The following is a 21,481-nucleotide window of genomic DNA, read 5'->3' as shown; positions in this document are numbered from 1 at the left end:
GGGACACTGCTCTCTCGGGGACACTGCTCCCTCTGGGACATTGCTCTCTCCGGGACACTACTCCCTCCGGGACACTGCTCTCTCCGGTACACTGCTCCCCCGGCACACTGCTCTCTCTGTGACACTGCTCCCTCTGGGACACTGCACCCTCTGGGACACTCTCTCCGGGAAATTGCTCCCTCTGGGATAATGCTCTCTCCAGAACACTGCTCTCTCTGTGACTCTGCTCCCTCCGGGACACTGCTCTCTCTGGGACACTGCTCCCTCCGGGACACTGCTTCCTCTGGGTCATTGCTCTCTCCTGGACACTGCTCCCTCTGGAACACTGGTCTCTCTGGGACACTGCTCTCTCCGGAATACTGCTCCCTCCGGGACATTGCTCCCACCAGGACACGGCTCCCTCTGGGACACTGCTCCCGCTGGGACACTGCTCCTTCTGGGACACTGCTCCCTCCGGGACACTGCTCCCTCTGGGACACTGCTCTCTCCAGGACACTGCTCCCTCTGGGACACTGCTCTCTCTGGGACACTGCTCTCTCTGGGACACTGCTCCCTCTGAGACACTGCACACTGCTCCCTCTGGGACACTGCTGTCTCCGGGACACTGCTCCCTCCGGGAAACTGCTCTCTCCGAGACACTGCTCCCTCTGCGACACTGATCTCTCTGGGACAATGCTCCCGCTGGGACACTGCTCTTTCTGGGACGCTGCTCTCTCTGGGACACAGCTCCTTCCGGGGACACTCTCTCCAGGACACAGCTCCCTCTGGGACATATCTCAATCTGGGACACTGCTCGCTCTGGAATACTGCTCTCTCTGGGACACAGCTCTCTCTGGGACACTGCTTCCTCTGCGACACTGCTCTCTCTGGGACACTGCTCCCTCTGGGCATTGCTCTGTCCTTGACACTGCTCCCTCTGGGACATTGCTCTCTCCGGGACACTGCTCGCTCCGGGACACTGCTCTCTCTGGGACACTGCTCCCTCCGGGAGACTGCTCCCTCTGGGACACTGCTCTCTCGGGGACACTGCTCCCTCTGGGACATTGCTCTCTCCGGGACACTGCTCCCTCTGGGACACTGCTCTCTCTGGGACACTGCTCTCTCCGGGACACTGCTTTCTCCGGGACACTGATCCCTCTGGCACACTGCTCTCTCTGGGACACTGCTCTCTCTGGGACACTGCTCATTCTGGGACAAGGCACCCTCTGGGACACTGCTCCCTCCGGGACACTGCTCTCTCTGGGACACTGCTCCCTCCCGTACACTGCTCCCTCCGACAAACTGCACTCTCTGGGACACTACTCCTTCCGGGACACTGTTCTCTCTGGGACATTGCTTCCTCTGGGACACTGCTCGCTCTGGGACACTGCTCCCTCTGGGACACTGCTCGCTCTGGGACACTGCTCCCTCTGGGACACTGCTCGCTCTGGGACACTGCTCCCTCCGGGACACTGCTCTCTCTGGGACTCTGCTCACTCTGGGACACTGCTCGCTCTGGGACATTGCTCTCTCTGGGACACTGCTCCCTCTGGGACACTGCTCCCTTGGGGACACTGCTCCCTCTGACACAATGCACTCTCTGGGACACTCTCTCCGGGACACTGCTTCCTCCGGGACACTGCTGCCTCTGGGACACTGCTCTCTCTGGGACACTACTCTCTCTTGGGGACACTGCTCACTGCTACCTCTGGGATACTCTCTTCAAGACACTGCTCCCACTGGGATACTCTCTCTCCGGGACACTACTCTCTCTCCGGGACACTGCTCTTTCTGGGACACTGCTCTCTCTGGGACACAGCTCCTTCTGGGACACTCTCTCCAGGACACTCTCTCCAGGACACAGCTCCCTCTGGGACATATCTCAACCTGGGACACTGCTCGCTCTGGAATACTGCTCCCTCTGGGACACAGCTCTCTCTGTGACACTGCTTCCTCTGCGACATTGCTCTCTCTGGGACACTGCTCCCTCTGGGCATTGCTCTCTCCTTGACACTGCTCCCTCTGGGACACTGCTCTCTCTGGGACACTGCTCCCTCCTGGACACTGCTTCCTCTGGGTCATTGCTCTCTCCTGGATACTGCTCCCTCTGGAATACTGGTCTCTCTGGGACACTGCTCCCTCCGGAATACTGCTCCCTCTGGGACATTGCTCCCACCAGGACACGGCTCCCTCTGGGACACTGCTCCCTCTGGGACACTGCTCTCTGTGGGACACTGCTTTCTCCGGGACACTGCTCTCTCTGGGACTCTGCTCTCTCTCTGGGACATTGCTTTCTCCGGGACACTGCTCCCTCTGGGACACTGCTCACGCCGGGACACTGCTCCCTCTGGGACAATGCTCTCTCCGGGACACTGCTTCCTCCGGGACACTGCTCTCTCTGGGACACTGCTCTCTCTGGGACACTGCTCTCTCTAGGACACTGCACACTGCTCCCGCTGGGACACTGCTGTCTCCGGGACACTGCTCCCTCCGGGACACTGCTCTCTCTGGGACAATGCCCCGCTGGGACTCTGCTCTCTCTGGGACACTGCTTTCTCCGGGACACTGCTCCCTCTGCGACACTGCTCCCTCCGGGACACTGCTCCCTCTGGGACTGCTCTTTCCGGGACACTGCTCCCTCCGGGACACTGCTCTCTCCAGGACACTGCTCCCTCTGAGACGCTGCACACTGCTCCCTCTGGGACACTGCTCTCTCCGGAACACTGCTCCCTTCGGGACACTGCTTTCTCTGTGACACTGCTCCTCTGCGACACTGCTCTCTCTGGGACAATGCTCCCGCTGGGACACTGCTCTTTCTGGGACACTGCTCTCTCTGGGACACAGCTCCTTCCGGGACACTCTCTCCAGGACACTCTCTCCAGGACACAGCTCCCTCTGGGACATATCTCAACCTGGGACACTGCTCGCTCTGGAATACTGCTCCCTCTGGGACACAGCTCGCTCTGGGACACTGCTTCCTCTGCGACACTGCTCTCTCTGGGACACTGCTCCCTCTGGGCATTGCTCTCTCCTTGACACTGCTCCCTCTGGGACATTGCTCTCTCCGGGACACTGCTCGCTCCGGGACACTGCTCCCTCTGGGACACTGCTCCCTCCGGGAGACTGCTCCCTCTGGGACACTGCTCTCTCGGGGACACCGCTCCCTCTGGGACATTGCTCTCTCCGGGACACTACTCCCTCCGGGACACTGCTCTCTCCGGTACACTGCTCCCCCGGCACACTGCTCTCTCTGTGACACTGCTCCCTCTGGGACACTGCACCCTCTGGGACACTCTCTCCGGGAAATTGCTCCCTCTGGGATAATGCTCTCTCCAGAACACTGCTCTCTCTGTGACTCTGCTCCCTCCGGGACACTGCTCTCTCTGGGACACTGCTCCCTCCGGGACACTGCTTCCTCTGGGTCATTGCTCTCTCCTGGACACTGCTCCCTCTGGAACACTGGTCTCTCTGGGACACTGCTCTCTCCGGAATACTGCTCCCTCCGGGACATTGCTCCCACCAGGACACGGCTCCCTCTGGGACACTGCTCCCGCTGGGACACTGCTCCTTCTGGGACACTGCTCCCTCCGGGACACTGCTCCCTCTGGGACACTGCTCTCTCCAGGACACTGCTCCCTCTGGGACACTGCTCTCTCTGGGACACTGCTCTCTCTGGGACACTGCTCCCTCTGAGACACTGCACACTGCTCCCTCTGGGACACTGCTGTCTCCGGGACACTGCTCCCTCCGGGAAACTGCTCTCTCCGAGACACTGCTCCCTCTGCGACACTGATCTCTCTGGGACAATGCTCCCGCTGGGACACTGCTCTTTCTGGGACGCTGCTCTCTCTGGGACACAGCTCCTTCCGGGGACACTCTCTCCAGGACACAGCTCCCTCTGGGACATATCTCAATCTGGGACACTGCTCGCTCTGGAATACTGCTCTCTCTGGGACACAGCTCTCTCTGGGACACTGCTTCCTCTGCGACACTGCTCTCTCTGGGACACTGCTCCCTCTGGGCATTGCTCTGTCCTTGACACTGCTCCCTCTGGGACATTGCTCTCTCCGGGACACTGCTCGCTCCGGGACACTGCTCTCTCTGGGACACTGCTCCCTCCGGGAGACTGCTCCCTCTGGGACACTGCTCTCTCGGGGACACTGCTCCCTCTGGGACATTGCTCTCTCCGGGACACTGCTCGCTCTGGGACACTGCTCTCTCTGGGACACTGCTCTCTCCGGGACACTGCTTTCTCCGGGACACTGATCCCTCTGGCACACTGCTCTCTCTGGGACACTGCTCTCTCTGGGACACTGCTCATTCTGGGACAAGGCACCCTCTGGGACACTGCTCCCTCCGGGACACTGCTCTCTCTGGGACTCTGCTCACTCTGGGACACTGCTCGCTCTGGGACATTGCTCTCTCTGGGACACTGCTCCCTCTGGGACACTGCTCCCTTGGGGACACTGCTCCCTCTGACACAATGCACTCTCTGGGACACTCTCTCCGGGACACTGCTTCCTCCGGGACACTGCTGCCTCTGGGACACTGCTCTCTCTGGGACACTACTCTCTCTTGGGGACACTGCTCACTGCTACCTCTGGGATACTCTCTTCAAGACACTGCTCCCACTGGGATACTCTCTCTCCGGGACACTACTCTCTCTCCGGGACACTGCTCTTTCTGGGACACTGCTCTCTCTGGGACACAGCTCCTTCTGGGACACTCTCTCCAGGACACTCTCTCCAGGACACAGCTCCCTCTGGGACATATCTCAACCTGGGACACTGCTCGCTCTGGAATACTGCTCCCTCTGGGACACAGCTCTCTCTGTGACACTGCTTCCTCTGCGACATTGCTCTCTCTGGGACACTGCTCCCTCTGGGCATTGCTCTCTCCTTGACACTGTTCCCTCTGGGACATTGCTCTCTCCGGGACACTGCTCGCTCCGGGACACTGCTCCCTCTGGGACACTGCTCCCTCCGGGAGACTGCTCCCTCTGGGACACTGCTCTCTCGGGGACACTGCTCCCTCTGGGACATTGCTCTCTCCGGGACACTGCTCCCTCCGGGACACTGCTCTCTCCGGTACACTGCTCCCTCTGGGACACTGCACCCTCTGGGACACTCTCTCCGGGAAATTGCTCCCTCTGGGATAATGCTCTCTACAGGACACTGCTCTCTCTGTGACTCTGCTCCCTCCGGGACACTGCTCTCTCTGGGACACTGCTCCCTCCGGGACACTGCTTCCTCTGGGTCATTGCTCTCTCCTGGACACTGCTCCCTCTGGAACACTGGTCTCTCTGGGACACTGCTCTCTCCGGAATACTGCTCCCTCCGGGACATTGCTCCCACCAGGACACGGCTCCCTCTGGGACACTGCTCCCGCTGGGACACTGCTCCCTCTGGGACACTGCTCTCTGTGGGACACTGCTTTCTCCGGGACACTGCTCTCTCTGGGACACTGCTTTCTCCGGGACACTGCACCCTCTGGGACACTGCTCCCTCCGGGACACTGCTCCCTCTGGGACACTGCTCTCTCCGGGACAATGCTCCCTCTGGGACACTGCTCTCTCTGGGACAACTGCTCTCTCTGGGACACTGCTCCCTCTGAGACACTGCACACTGCTCCCTCTGGGACACTGCTGTCTCCGGGACACTGCTCCCTCCGGGAAACTGCTCTCTCCGAGACACTGCTCCCTCTGCGACACTGATCTCTCTGGGACAATGCTCCCGCTGGGACACTGCTCTTTCTGGGACGCTGCTCTCTCTGGGACACAGCTCCTTCCGGGACACTCTCTCCAGGGCACAGCTCCCTCTGGGACATATCTCAATCTGGGACACTGCTCGCTCTGGAATACTGCTCCCTCTGGGACACAGCTCTCTCTGGGACATTGCTTCCTCTGCGACACTGCTCTCTATGGGACACTGCTCCCTCTGGGCATTGCTCTGTCCTTGACACTGCTCCCTCTGGGACATTGCTCTCTCCGGGACACTGCTCGCTCCGGGACACTGCTCTCTCTGGGACACTGCTCCCTCCGGGAGACTGCTCCCTCTGGGACACTGCTCTCTCGGGGACACTGCTCCCTCTGGGACATTGCTCTCTCCGGGACACTGCTCCCTCTGGGACACTGCTCTCTCCGGGACACTGCTTTCTCCGGGACACTGATCCCTCTGGCACACTGCTCTCTCTGGGACACTGCTCATTCTGGGACACTGCTCATTCTGGGTCAAGGCACCCTCTGGGATACTGCTCCCTCCGGGACACTGCTCTCTCTGAGACACTGCTCCCTCCCGTACACTGCTCCCTCCGACAAACTGCACTCTCTGGGACACTACTCCTTCCGGGACACTGTTCTCTCTGGGACATTGCTTCCTCTGGGACACTGCTCGCTCTGGGACACTGCTCCCTCTGGGACACTGCTCGCTCTGGGACACTGCTCCCTCTGGGACACTGCTCGCTCTGGGACACTGCTCCCTCCGGGACACTGCTCTCTCTGGGACTCTGCTCACTCTGGGACACTGCTCGCTCTGGGACATTGCTCTCTCTGGGACACTGCTCCCTCTGGGACACTGTTCCCTTGGGGACACTGCTCCCTCTGACACAATGCACTCTCTGGGACACTCTCTCCGGGACACTGCTTCCTCCGGGACACTGCTGCCTCTGGGACACTGCTCTCTCTGGGACACTACTCTCTCTTGGGGACACTGCTCACTGCTACCTCTGGGATACTCTCTTCAAGACACTGCTCCCACTGGGATACTCTCTCTCTGGGACACTACTCTCTCTCCGGGACACTGCTCTCTCTGGGACACTGCTCTCTCTGGGACACTCTTTCCAGGACACTGCTCCCTCTGGGTCACTGCTCTCTCTGGGACACTGCTCCCTTCGGGACACTGCTCCCTCCGAAACACTGCACTCTCTGGGACACTCTCACCGGGACACTGCTCCCTCTGGGTCACTGCTCTCTCTGGGAAATTGCTCTCTCCGGGACACTGCTCTCTGGGACACTGCTCCCTCGGGGACACTGCTCTCTCTGGGACACTGCTTCCTCTGGAACACTGCCCTCCCTGTGACACTGCTCTCCCTGGGACACTGGTCCCACTGGAACACTGCTCCCTCTGGGAAACTGCTCCCTCCGGGACACTGCTTCGTCTTCGAATATTGCTCTCTCTGGGACACTGCTCCCTCTGGTACACTGCTCTCTCTGAGACACTGCTCCCTGTGGGACACTGCTCTCTCTGGGACACTGTTCTCTCTGGGACACTGCTCCTTCTGGGACACTGCTCTCTCCGGCACACTACTCCTTCCGGGACACTGCTCCCTCTGGGACACTGCTCCCTCTGGGACATTGCTCTCTCTGGGACACTGCTCTCTTTGGGACACTGCTCCCTTCGGAACTCTGCTCCCTTTGGAACACTGCTCCCTCCGATCCACTGCACTCTCTGGGACACTCTCTCCGGGACACTGCTCTCTCTGGGTCACTGCTCCCTCCGGGACAACGCTCTCTCCGGGACAATGCTCCCCCCGGGACACTGCTCCCATGGGACACTGCTCCCTCTGGGACACTGCTCCCTCCAGGACAATGCTCTCTCCAGCACACTGCTCTCTCCGGGTCACTGCTCCCTCTGGGATACTGCTCTCTCTTGGACACTGCTCTCTCCGGGACAGTGCTCACTTCTCCCTCTGGGACACTCTCTCCTGGATACCGCTCCCTCTGGGACACTGCTCTCTCTGGGACACTGCTCTCTGTGGGACACTGCTCTCTCTGGGACACTGCTCTCTCCGGGACACTGCTCTCTCTGGGACACTGCTCCCTGTGGGACACAGCTCTCTCTGGGACACTGTTCCATCTGGGATACTGCTCCCGCTGGGACACTGCTCTCTCTCCAGGACACTGCTCCCTCTGGGACATTGCTCTCTCCGGGACACTGCTATCCCTGGGACACTGCTCTCTCTGGGACATTGCTCTCTCCGGGACACTGCTATCCCTGGGACACTGCTTTCTCTGGGACATTGCTCCCTCTGGGACACTGCTCTCTCCGGAACCCTGCTCCCTCCGGGACACTGCTCCCCCTGGGACACTGCTCCTTGTCGGACACATCTCCCTCTGGGACACTGCTCCCTCCAGAACACTGCTCCCTCTGGGACACTGCTCTCTAGGGGACACTGCTCTCTCTGGGACACTGCTCCCTCTGGGACATTGCTCCATCTGGGAATCTGCTCTCCCTGGGACACTGGTCCCACTGGAACACTGCTCCCTCTGTGACACTGCTCCCTCCTGTTTGATATTGCTCTCTCGGGACTCTGCCCTATCTGGGACACTGCTCCCTTCGGAACTCTGCTCCCTTTGGAACACTGCTCCCTCCGACACACTGCACTCTCTGGGACACTCTCTCCGGGACACTGCTCCCTCCGGTGCACTGCTCCCTCTGGGACACTGCTCGCTCTCTCCGGGACACTGCTCCCTCTGGGACACTGCTCCCTCTGAGACACTGCTCCCTCAGGGACATTGCTCTCTCTGGGACACTGCTCCCTCTGGGACACTGCTCCCTCCAGGACAATGCTCTCTCCAGGACACTGCTCTCTCCGGGACACTGCTTCCTCTGGGACACTGCTCTCTCTGGGACACTGCTCTCTAAGGGACAGTGCTCACTGCTCCCTCTGGGACACTCTCTCCGGGATACCGTGCTCTCTGTGGGACACTGCTCTCTCTGGGACACTGCTCTCTCCGGGACACTGCTATCTCTGGGACACTGCTCTCTCCGGGACACTGCTCTCTCCGGGACACTGCTCCCCCGGGACACTGCTCCCTGTCGGACACAGCTCCCTCTGGGACCCTGCATCCTCCGGAACACTGCTCCCTCTGGGACACTGCTCTCTAGGGGACACTGATCTCTCTGGGACGCTGCTCTCTCTGGGACACTGCTCCCTCTGGGACACTACTCCCTGTTGGACACAGCTCCCTCTGGGACACTGCTCCCTCCGGAACACTGCTCCCTCTGGGACACTGCTCTCTCTGGGACACTTCTCTCTCTGGGACATTGCTCTCTCTGGGACATTACTCCCTCTGGGAATCTGCTATCCCTGGGACACTGATCCCACTGGAACACTGCTCCCTCTGTGACACTGCTCCCTCCGGGACACTGCTTCCTCTTCGATATTGCTCGGTCCGGGACAGTGCTCCCTCTGGGACTCTGCTGTCTCTGGGACACTGCTCCCTCCGGGACACTTCTCTCAACGGCACACTGCTGTCTCTGGGACACTGCTCCCTGTGGGACACTGCTCTCTCTGGGACACTGCTCCCTCTGGGACACTGCTCCCTGCGGGACACTGCTCTGTCTGGGACACTGCTGGGACACTGCTCTCTCCGGGACACTGCTCCCTCCGGAACACTGCTCTCTCTGGGTCACTGCTCTCTCTGGGACACTGCTCTCTCTGGGACACTGCTCCCTCTGAGACACTGCACACTGCTCCCTCTGGGACACTGCTGTCTCCGGGACACTGCTCCCTCCGGGACACTGCTCTCTCTGTGAAACTGCTCCCTCTGCGACACTGCTCTCTCTGGGACAATGCCCCGCTGGGACCCTGCTCTCTCTGGGACACTGCTTTCTCCGGGACACTGCTCCCTCTGGGACACTGCTCCCTCAGGAACACTGCTCCCTCTGGGACACAGCTCTCTCTGGGACACTGCTCACTCCGGGACACAGCTCCCTCTGGGACATACCTCATTCTGGGACACTGCTCCCTCTGGAATACTGCTCCCTCTGGGACACAGCTCTCTCTGGGACACTGCTTCCTCTGTGACACTGCTCTCTCTGGGACACTGCACCCTCTGGGCATTGCTCTCTCCTTGACACTGCTCCCTTCGGGACACTGCTCGCCCCGGGACACTGCACTCTCTGGGACACTGCTCCCTCTGGGACACTGCTCCCTTCAAGACACTGCTCCCTCTGGGACACTGCTCTCCCCGGGACACTGCTTTCTCTGGGACACTGATCCCTCTGGCACACTGCTCCCTCCGGGATACTGTTCCCTCTGGGTCACTGCTCTCTCTGGGACACTGCTCCCTCCGGGACACTGCTCATTCTGGGACAAGGCACCCTTTGGGACACTGCTCTCTCTGGGACACTGCTCTCTCTGGGACACTGCTGGGACACTGCTCTCTCTGGGACACTGCACCCTCCGGCACACTGCTCTCTCCGGGATACTGTTCCCTCTGGGTCACTGCTCTCTCTGGGTCACTGCTCCCTCCGGGATACTGCTCATTCTGGGACAAGGCACCCTCTGGGACACTGCTCTCTCTGGGACACTGCTCTCTCTGGGATACTGCTGGGACACTGCTCTCTCTGGGACACTGCACCCTCCGGCACACTGCTCTCTCCGGGACACTGCTTTCTCCAGGACACTGGTCCCTCTGGGACATTGCTCTCTCCGGGATACTGCTCCCCCTAGGTCACTGCTCTCTCTGGGACACTGCTCCCTCCCGTACACTGCTCCCTCCGACAAACTGCACTCTCTAGGACACTGCTCCCTCTGGGACACTGCTCTCTCCGGGACACTACTCCTTCCGGGACACTGCTCTCTCTGGGACTCTGCTCCCTCTGGGACACTGCTCTCTCCGGGACACTGCTTTCTCTGGGACACTGATCCCTCTGGCACACTGCTCCCTCCGGGATACTGTTCACTCAGGGTCACTGCTCTCTCTGGGACACTGCTCCCTCCGGGACACTGCTCATTCTGGGACAAGGCACCCTCTGGGACACTGCTCTCTCTGGGACACTGCTCTTTCTGGGACACTGCTGGGACACTGCTCTCTCTGGGACACTGCACCCTCCGGCACACTGCTCTCTCCGGGACACTGCTTTCTCCAGGACACTGGTCCCTCTGGGACACTGCTCCCTCCGGGATACTGCTCCCCCTGGGTCACTGCTCTCTCTGGGACACTGCTCCCTCCCGTACACTGCTCCCTCCGACAAACTGCACTCTCTAGGACACTGCTCCCTCTGGGACACTGCTCTCTCCGGGACACTACTCCTTCCGGGAAACTGCTCTCTCTGGGACTCTGCTCCCTCTGCGACACTGCTCGCTCTGGGACACTGCTCCCTTGGGGACACTGCTCTCTCTGACACACTGCACTCTCTGGGACACTCTCTCCGGGACACTGCTTTGTCCGGGACACTGCTGCCTCTGGGTCACTGCTCTCTCTGGGACACTACTCTCTCTTGGGGACACTGCTCATTGCTCCCTCTGGGATACTCTCTTCAAGACACTGCTCCCACTGGGATACTCTCTCTCCGGGACACCACTCTCTCTCCGGGACACTGCTCTTTCCGGGACACTGCTCCCTCCGGGACACTGCCCTCACTGGGACACTGCTCTCTCTGGGACACTCTCTCTGGGACACTGCTCCCTCTGGGTCACTGCTCTCTCTGGGACACTGCTCCCGCTGGGACACTGCTTTCTCCGGGATACTGCTGGGACACTGCTCCCTTCGGAATACTGCTCCCTCCGGGACATTGCTCCCACCAGGACATTGCTCCCTCTGGGACACTGCTCCCGCTGGGACACTGCTCCCTCTGGGACACTGCTCCCTCTGGGACACTGCTCTCTGTGTGACACTGCTTTCTCTGGGACACTGCTCCCTCTGGGACACTGCTCTCTCCGGGACACTGCTCCCTCGGGACACTGCTCCCTCTGAGACACTGCACACTGCTCCCTCTGGGACACGGCTGTCTCCGGGACACTGCTCCCTCCGGGACACTGCTCGCTCTGTGACACTGCTTCCTCTGCGACACTGCTCTATCTGGGACACTGCTCCGCTGGGACTCTGCTCTCTCTGGGACATTGCTTTCTCCGGGACACTGCTCCCTCTGGGACACTGCTCCCTCCGTGACACTGCTCCCTCTGGGACACAGCTCTCTCTGGGACACTGCTCTATCCGGGATACTGCTCTCTCTGGGACACTGCTCTCTCTGGGACACAGCTCTCTCTGGGACACTGCTCTATCCGGGATACTGCTCTCTCCGGGACACTGCTCTCTCCGGGACACTGCTCCCTTCGGGACACTGCCCTCTCTGGGACACTGCTCTCTCTGGGACACTCACTCTGGGACACTGCTCCCTCTGGGTCACTGCTCTCTCTGGGACACTGCTCCCGCTGGGACACTGCTTCCTCTGGAACACTGCTCTCTGTGGGACACTGCTTTCTCCGGGACACTGCTCCCTCTGGGACACTGCTTTCTCCGGGACACTGCTGGGACACTGCTCCCTTCGGAATACTGCTCCCTCCGGGACATTGCTCCCACCAGGACACTGCTCCCTCTGGGACACTGCTCCCGCTGGGACACTGCTCCCTCTGGGACACTGCTCTCTGTGTGACACTGCTTTCTCTGGGACACTGCTCCCTCTGGGACACTGCTCTCTCCGGGACACTGCTCCCTCGGGACACTGCTCCCTCTGAGACACTGCACATTGCTCCCTCTGGGACACGGCTGTCTCCGGGACACTGCTCCCTCCGGGACACTGCTCGCTCTGTGACACTGCTTCCTCTGCGACACTGCTCTATCTGGGACACTGCTCCGCTGGGACTCTGCTCTCTCTGGGACACTGCTTTCTCCGGGACACTGCTCCCTCTGGGACACTGCTCCCTCCGGGATACTGCTCCCTCTGGGACACAGCTCTCTCTGGGACACTGCTCTATTCGGGATACTGCTCTCTCTGGGACACTGCTCCCTCTGGGACACAGCTCTCTCTGGGACACTGCTCTATCCGGGACACTGTCCTCTCTGGGACACTGCTCTCTCTGGGACACTCTCTCTGGGACACTGCTCCCTCTGGGTCACTGCTCTCTCTGGGACACTGCTTCCGCTGGGACACTGCTTCCTCTGGAACACTGCTCTCTGTGGGACACTGCTTTCTCCGGGACACTGCTCCCTCTGGGACACTGCTTTCTCCGGGACACTGCTGGGACACTGCTCCCTTCGGAATACTGCTCCCTCCGGGACATTGCTCCCACCAGGACACTGCTCCCTCTGGGACACTGCTCCCGCTGGGTCACTGCTTCCTCTGGGACACTGCTCTCTGTGTGACACTGCTTTCTCTGGGACACTGCTCCCTCTGGGACACTGCTCTTTCCGGGACACTGCTCCCTCGGGACACTGCTCCCTCTGAGACACTGCACACTGCTCCCTCTGGGACACGGCTGTCTCCGGGACACTGCTCCCTCCGGGACACTGCTCGCTCTGTGACACTGCTTCCTCTGCGACACTGCTCTCTCTGGGACAATGCCCCGCTGGGACTCTGCTCTCTCTGGGACCCTGCTTTCTCCGGGACACTGCTCCCTCTGGGACACAGCTCTCTCTGGGACACTGCTCTATCCGGGATACTGCTCTCTCTGGGACACTGCTCTCTCTGGGACACTCTCTCCAGGACGCAGCTCCCTCTGGGACATATCTCATTCTGGGACACTGCTCCCTCTGGAATACAGCTCCCTTTGGGACACAGCTATCTCTGGGACACTGCTTCCTCTGCGACACTGCTCTCTCTGGGACACAGCTCCCTCTGGGCATTGCTCTCTCCTTGACACTGCTCCCGCTGGGACACTGCTCCCTCCAGGACACTGCTCGCTCCGGGACACTGCCCTCTCTGGGACACTGCTCCCCCTGGGACACTACTCTCTCTGGGACACTGCTCCTTCTGGGACACTGCTCAATTCAAGACACTGCTCCCTCTGGGACACTGCTCTCTCCGGGACACTGCTTTCTCCGGGACACTGTTCCCTCTGGCACACTGCTCCCTCCGGGATACTGCTCCCTCCGGGACACTGCTCCCTCTGGGAGACTGCTCCCGTTGGGATACTGCTCCCTCTGGGACACTGCTCTCTGTGTGACACTGCAGTCTCTGGGACACTGCTCCCTCTGGGACACTGCTCCCTCTGGGACACAGCTCTCTCTGGGACACTGCTCTATCCGGGACACTGTCCTCTCTGGGACACTGCTCTCTCTGGGACACTCTCTCTGGGACACTGCTCCCTCTGGGTCACTGCTCTCTCTGGGACACTGCTTCCGCTGGGACACTGCTTCCTCTGGAACACTGCTCTCTGTGGGACACTGCTTTCTCCGGGACACTGCTCCCTCTGGGACACTGCTTTCTCCGGGACACTGCTGGGACACTGCTCCCTTCGGAATACTGCTCCCTCCGGGACATTGCTCCCACCAGGACACTGCTCCCTCTGGGACACTGCTCCCGCTGGGTCACTGCTCCCTCTGGGACACTGCTCTCTGTGTGACACTGCTTTCTCTGGGACACTGCTCCCTCTGGGACACTGCTCTTTCCGGGACACTGCTCCCTCGGGACACTGCTCCCTCTGAGACACTGCACACTGCTCCCTCTGGGACACGGCTGTCTCCGGGACACTGCTCCCTCCGGGACACTGCTCGCTCTGTGACACTGCTTCCTCTGCGACACTGCTCTCTCTGGGACAATGCCCCGCTGGGACTCTGCTCTCTCTGGGACCCTGCTTTCTCCGGGACACTGCTCCCTCTGGGACACAGCTCTCTCTGGGACACTGCTCTATCCGGGATACTGCTCTCTCTGGGACACTGCTCTCTCTGGGACACTCTCTCCAGGACGCAGCTCCCTCTGGGACATATCTCATTCTGGGACACTGCTCCCTCTGGAATACAGCTCCCTTTGGGACACAGCTATCTCTGGGACACTGCTTCCTCTGCGACACTGCTCTCTCTGGGACACAGCTCCCTCTGGGCATTGCTCTCTCCTTGACACTGCTCCCGCTGGGACACTGCTCCCTCCAGGACACTGCTCGCTCCGGGACACTGCCCTCTCTGGGACACTGCTCCCCCTGGGACACTACTCTCTCTGGGACACTGCTCCTTCTGGGACACTGCTCAATTCAAGACACTGCTCCCTCTGGGACACTGCTCTCTCCGGGACACTGCTTTCTCCGGGACACTGTTCCCTCTGGCACACTGCTCCCTCCGGGATACTGCTCCCTCCGGGACACTGCTCCCTCTGGGAGACTGCTCCCGTTGGGATACTGCTCCCTCTGGGACACTGCTCTCTGTGTGACACTGCAGTCTCTGGGACACTGCTCCCTCTGGGACACTGCTTTCTCCGGGACACTGCTCCCTCCGGGACACTGCTCCCTCTGGGACACTGCTCTCTCCGGGACACTGCTCTCTCCGGGACACTGCTCTCTCTGGGACACTGCTCTCTCTGGGACACTGCTCCCTCTGAGACACTGCACACTGCTCCCTCTCGGACACAGCTGTCTCCGGGACACTGCTCCCTCCGGGACACTGCTCTCTCTGTGACACTGCTTCCTCTGTGACACTGCTCCCTCCGGGACACTGCTCTTTCTGGGACAAGGCACCCTCTGGGACACTGCTCTCTCTGGAACACTGCTGGGACACTGCTCCCTCTGGGATACTGCACCCTCCGGCACACTGCTCCCTCTGGGAGACTGCTCCCTCTGGCGCACTGCTCTCTCCGGGACACTGCTTTCTCCGGGACACTACTCCTTCCGGGACACTGCTCTCTCTGGGACTCTGCTCCCTCTGCGACACTGCTCGCTCTGGGACACTGCTCCCTTGGGGACACTGCTCCCTCTGACACTCTGCACTCTCTGGGACACTCTCTCCGGGACACTGCTTCGTCCGGGACACTGCTGCCTCTGGGACACTGCTCTCTCTGGGACACTACTCTCTCTTGGGGACACTGCTCACTGCTCCCTCTGGGATACTCTCTTCAAGACACTGCTCCCACTGGGATACACTCTCTCCGGGACACCACTCTCTCTCCGGGACACTGCTCTCTCCGGGAGACTGCTCCCTCCGGGACACTGCTCCCTCCGGGACACTGCTCTCTCTGGGACACTGCTCTCTCCGGGACACTGCTCCTTCCGGGACACAGCTCTCTCTGGGACACTGCTCCCTTTGAGACACTGCGAGCTGCTCCCTCTGGGACACTGCTGTCTCCGGGACACTGCTCCCTCCGGGACACTGCTCTCTCTGTGAAACTGCTCCCTCTGCGACACTGCTCTCTCTGGGACAATGCCCCGTTGGGACCCTGCTCTCTCTAGGACGCTGCTTTCTCCGGGACACTGCTCCCTCTGGGACACTGCTCTCTCCGGGACACTGCTCCCTCTGGGACACAGCTCTCTCTGGGACACTGCTCCCTCCGGGACACTGCTCTCTCTGGGACACTGCTCTCTCTGGGACACTCTCTCCAGGACACAGCTCCCTCTGGGACATATTTCATTCTGGGACACTGCTCCCTCTGGAATACTGCTCCCTCTGGGACACAGCTCTCTCTGGGACACTGCTTCCTCTGCGACACTGCTCCCTCCGGGACACTGCTCTCTCTGTGAAACTGCTCCCTCTGCGACACTGCTCTCTCTGGGACAATGCCCCGTTGGGACCCTGCTCTCTCTAGGACGCTGCTTTCTCCGGGACACTGCTCCCTCTGGGACACTGCTCCCTCTGGGACACAGCTCTCTCTGGGACACTGCTCCCTCCGGGACACTGCTCTCTCTGGGACACTCTCTCCAGGACACAGCTCCCTCTGGGACATATTTCATTCTGGGACACTGCTCCCTCTGGGTCACTGCTCTCTCTGGGACACTGCTTCCGCTGGGACACTGCTTCCTCTGGAACACTGCTCTCTGTGGGACACTGCTGTCTCCGGGACACTGCTCCCTCTGGGACACTGCTTTCTCCGGGACACTGCTGGGACACTGCTCCCTTCGGAATACTGCTCCCTCCGGGACATTGCTCCCACCAGGACACTGCTCCCTCTGGGACACTGCTCCCGCTGGGTCACTGCTTCCTCTGGGACACTGCTCTCTGTGTGACACTGCTTTCTCTGGGACACTGCTCCCTCTGGGACACTGCTCTCTCCGGGACACTGCTCCCTCGGGACACTGCTCCCTCTGAGACACTGCACACTGCTCCCTCTGGGACACGGCTGTCTCCGGGACACTGCTCCCTCCGGGACACTGCTCGCTCTGTGACACTGCTTCCTCTGCGACACTGCTCTCTCTGGGACAATGCCCCGCTGGGACTCTGCTCTCTCTGGGACCCTGCTTTCTCCGGGACACTGCTCCCTCTGGGATACAGCTCTCTCTGGGACACTGCTCTATCCGGGATACTGCTCTCTCTGGGACACTGCTCTCTCTGGGACACTCTCTCCAGGACGCAGCTCCCTCTGGGACATATCTCATTCTGGGACACTGCTCCCTCTGGAATACAGCTCCCCCTGGGACACTACTCTCTCTGGGACACTGCTCCCTCTGGGACACTGCTGAATTCAAGACACTGCTCCCTCTGGGACACTGCTCTCTCCGGGACACTGCTTTCTCCGGGACACTGTTCCCTCTGGCACACTGCTCCCTCCGGGATACTGCTCCCTCCGGGACACTGCTCTCTGTGTGACACTGCTCTCTCTGGGACACTGCTCCCTCTGAGACACTGCACACTGCTCCCTCTCGGACACAGCTGTCTCCGGGACACTGCTCCCTCCGGGACACTGCTCTCTCTGTGACACTGCTTCCTCTGTGACACTGCTCCCTCCGGGACACTGCTCTTTCTGGGACAAGGCACCCTCTGGGACACTGCTCTCTCTGGAACACTGCTGGGACACTGCTCCCTCTGGGATACTGCACCCTCCGGCACACTGCTCCCTCTGGGAGACTGCTCCCTCTGGCGCACTGCTCTCTCCGGGACACTGCTCTCTCTGGGACACTACTCTCTCTTGGGGACACTGCTCACTGCTCCCTCTGGGATACTCTCTTCAAGACACTGCTCCCACTGGGATACACTCTCTCCGGGACACCACTCTCTCTCCGGGACACTGCTCTCTCCGGGAGACTGCTCCCTCCGGGACACTGCTCCCTCCGGGACACTGCTCTCTCTGGGACACTGCTCTCTCCGGGACACTGCTCCTTCCGGGACACTGCTCTCTCTGGGACACTGCTCCCTTTGAGACACTGCGAGCTGCTCCCTCTGGGACACTGCTGTCTCCGGGACACTGCCCCCTCCGGGACACTGCTCTCTCTGTGAAACTGCTCCCTCTGCGACACTGCTCTCTCTGGGACAATGCCCCGTTGGGACCCTGCTCTCTCTAGGACGCTGCTTTCTCCGGGACACTGCTCCCTCTGGGACACTGCTCTCTCCGGGACACTGCTCCCTCTGGGACACAGCTCTCTCTGGGACACTGCTCCCTCCGGGACACTGCTCTCTCTGGGACACTGCTCTCTCTGGGACACTCTCTCCAGGATACAGCTCCCTCTGGGACATATTTCATTCTGGGACACTGCTCCCTCTGGAATACTGCTCCCTCTGGGACACAGCTCTCTCTGGGACACTGCTTCCTCTGCGACACTGCTCCCTCCGGGACACTGCTCTCTCTGTGAAACTGCTCCCTCTGCGACACTGCTCTCTCTGGGACAATGCCCCGTTGGGACCCTGCTCTCTCTAGGACACTGCTTTCTCCGGGACACTGCTCCCTCTGGGACACTGCTCTCTCCGGGACACTGCTCCCTCTGGGACACAGCTCCCTCTGAGACACTGCTCCCTCCGGGACACTGCTCTCTCTGTGACACTGCTCCCTCTGGGCATTGCTCTCTCCTTGACACTGCTCCCTTCGGGACACTGCTCGCTCCGGGACACTGCACTCTGTGGGACACTGCTCCCTCTGGGACACTGCTCGCTTCAAGACACTGCTCCCTCTGGGACACTGCTCTCTCCGGGACACTGCTTTCTCTGGGACACTGATCCCTCTGGCACACTGCTCCCTCCGGGATACTGTTCCCTCTGGGTCACTGCTCTCTCTGGGACACTGCTCCCTCCGGGACACTGCTCATTCCGGGACAAGGCACCCTCTGGGACACTGCTCTCTCTGGGACACTGCTCTCTCTGGGACACTGCTGGGACACTGCTCTCTCTGGGACACTGCTCCCTCTGGCACTCTGCTCTCTCTTGGACACTGCTTTCTCCAGGACACTGGTCCCATCGGGACATTGCTCCCTCCGGGATACTGCTCCCCCTGGGTCACTGTTCTCTCTGGGACACTGCTCCCTCCCGTACACTGCTCCCTCCGACAAACTGCACTCTCTAGGACACTGCTCCCTCTGGGACACTGCTCTCTCCAGGACACTACTCCTTCCGGGACACTGCTCTCTCTGGGACTCTGCTCCCTCTGCGACACTGCTCGCTCTGGGACACTGCTCCCTTGGGGACACTGCTCCTTCTGACACACTGCACTCTCTGGGACACTCTCTCTGGGACACTGCTCCCTCTGGGTCACTGCTCTCTCTGGGACACTGCTCCCTCTGGGACACTGCTCTCTCCAGGACACTGCTCTGTCTGGGACACTGCTGGGACACTGCTCTCTCCGGGACACTGCTCCCTCCGGAACACTGCTCTCTCTGGTTCATTGCTCTCTCTGGGACACTGCTCTCTCTGGGACACTGCTCCCTCTGAGATACTGCACACTGCTCCCTCCGGAACACTGCTCTCTCTGGTTCACTGCTCTCTCTGGGACACTGCTCTCTCTGGGACACTGCTCCCTCTGAGATACTGCACACTGCTCCCTCTGGGACACTGCTCCCTCCGGGACACTGCTCTCTCTGTGACACTGCTCCCTCTGCGACACTGCTCTCTCTGGGACAATGCCCCACTGGAACCCTGCTCTCTCTGGGACACTGCTTTCTCCGGGACACTGCTCCCTCTGGGACACAGCTCCCTCAGAACACTGCTCCCTCTGGGACACAGCTCTCTCTGGGACACTGCTCCCTCCGGGACACTGCTCTCTCTGGGACACTGCTCTCTCTGGGACACTCTCTGCAGGACACAGCTCCCTCTGGGACATATCTCATTCTGGGACACTGCTCCCTCTGGAATACTGCTCCCTCTGGGACACAGCTCTCTCTGGGACACTGTTTCCTCTGCGACACTGCTCTCTCTGCGACACTGCTCCCTCTGGGCATTGCTCTCTCCTTGACACTGCTCCCTTCGGGACACTGCTCGCTCCGGGACACTGCACTCTCTGGGACACTGCTCCCTCTGGGACACTGCTCCCTTCAAGACACTGCTCCCTCTGGGACACTGCTCTCCCCGGGACACTGCTTTCTCTGGGACACTGATCCCTCTGGCACACTGCTCCCTCCGGGATACTGTTCCCTCTGGGTCACTGCTCTCTCTGGGACACTGCTCCCTCCGGGACACTGCTCATTCTGGGACAAGGCACCCTCTGGGACACTGCTCTCTCTGGGACACTGCTCACTCTGGGACACTGCTCTCTCTGGGACACTGCACCCTCCGGCACACTGCTCTCTCCGGGACACTGCTTTCTCCAGGACACTGGTCCCTCTGGGACACTGCTCCCTCCGGGATACTGCTCCCCCTGGGTCACTGCTCTCTCTGGGACACTGCTCCCTCTGCGACACTGCTCGCTCTGGGACACTGCTCCCTTGGGGACACTGCTCCCTCTGACACACTGCACTCTCTGGGACACTCTCTCCGGGACACTGCTTTGTCCAGGACACTGCTGCCTCTGGGACACTGCTCGCTCTGGACACTACTCTCTCTTGGGGACACTGCTCACTGCTCCCTCTGGGATACTCTCTTCAAGGCACTGCTCCCACTGGGATACTCTCTCTCCGGGACACCACTCTCTCTCCGGGACACTGTTCTCTCCGGGACACTGCTCCCTCCGGGACACTGCCCTCTCTGGGACACTGCTCTCTCTGGGACACTCTCTCTGGGACACTGCTCCCTCTGGGTCACTGCTCTCTCTGGGACACTGCTCCCGCTGGGACACTACTCCCTCTGGGACACTGCTCTCTGTGGGACACTGCTGTCTCCGGGACACTGCTCGCTCTGGGACACTGCTTTCTCCGGGACACTGCTACCTCCGGGTCACTGCTCCCTTCGGAATACTGCTCCCTCCGGGACATTGCTCCCACCAGGACACTGCACCCTCTGGGACACTGCTCCCTCTGGGACACTGCTCTCTGTGTGACACTGCTTTCTCTGGGACACTGCTCCTTCTGGGACACTGCTCTCTCCGGGACACTGCTCTCTCCGGGACACTGCTCCCTCGGGACACTGCTCTCTCCGGGACACTGCTCTCTCTGGAACACTGCTCCCTCTGAGACACTGCACACTGCTCCCTCTGGGACACGGCTGTCTCCAGGACACTGTTCCCTCCGGGACACTGCTCGCTCTGTGACACTGCTTCCTCTGCGACACTGCTCTCTCTGGGACAATGCCCCGCTGGGACTCTGCTCTCTCTGGGACACTGCTTTCTCCGGGACACTGCTCCCTCTGGGACACTGCTCCCCCCGGGACACTGCTCCCTCTGGGACACAGCTCTCTCTGGGACACTGCTCTATCCGGGATACTGCTCTCTCTGGGACACTGCTCTCTCTGGGACACTCTCTCCAGGACGCAGCTCCCTCTGGGACATATCTCATTCTGGGA

The sequence above is a fragment of the Pristiophorus japonicus genome, chromosome 12 (assembly GCF_044704955.1).
Source record: "Pristiophorus japonicus isolate sPriJap1 chromosome 12, sPriJap1.hap1, whole genome shotgun sequence".
Classification (NCBI taxonomy): Eukaryota; Metazoa; Chordata; class Chondrichthyes; family Pristiophoridae; genus Pristiophorus; species Pristiophorus japonicus.
The sequence above is the reverse complement of the archived record's forward strand: the minus strand, read 5'-3'. Positions refer to the sequence as shown.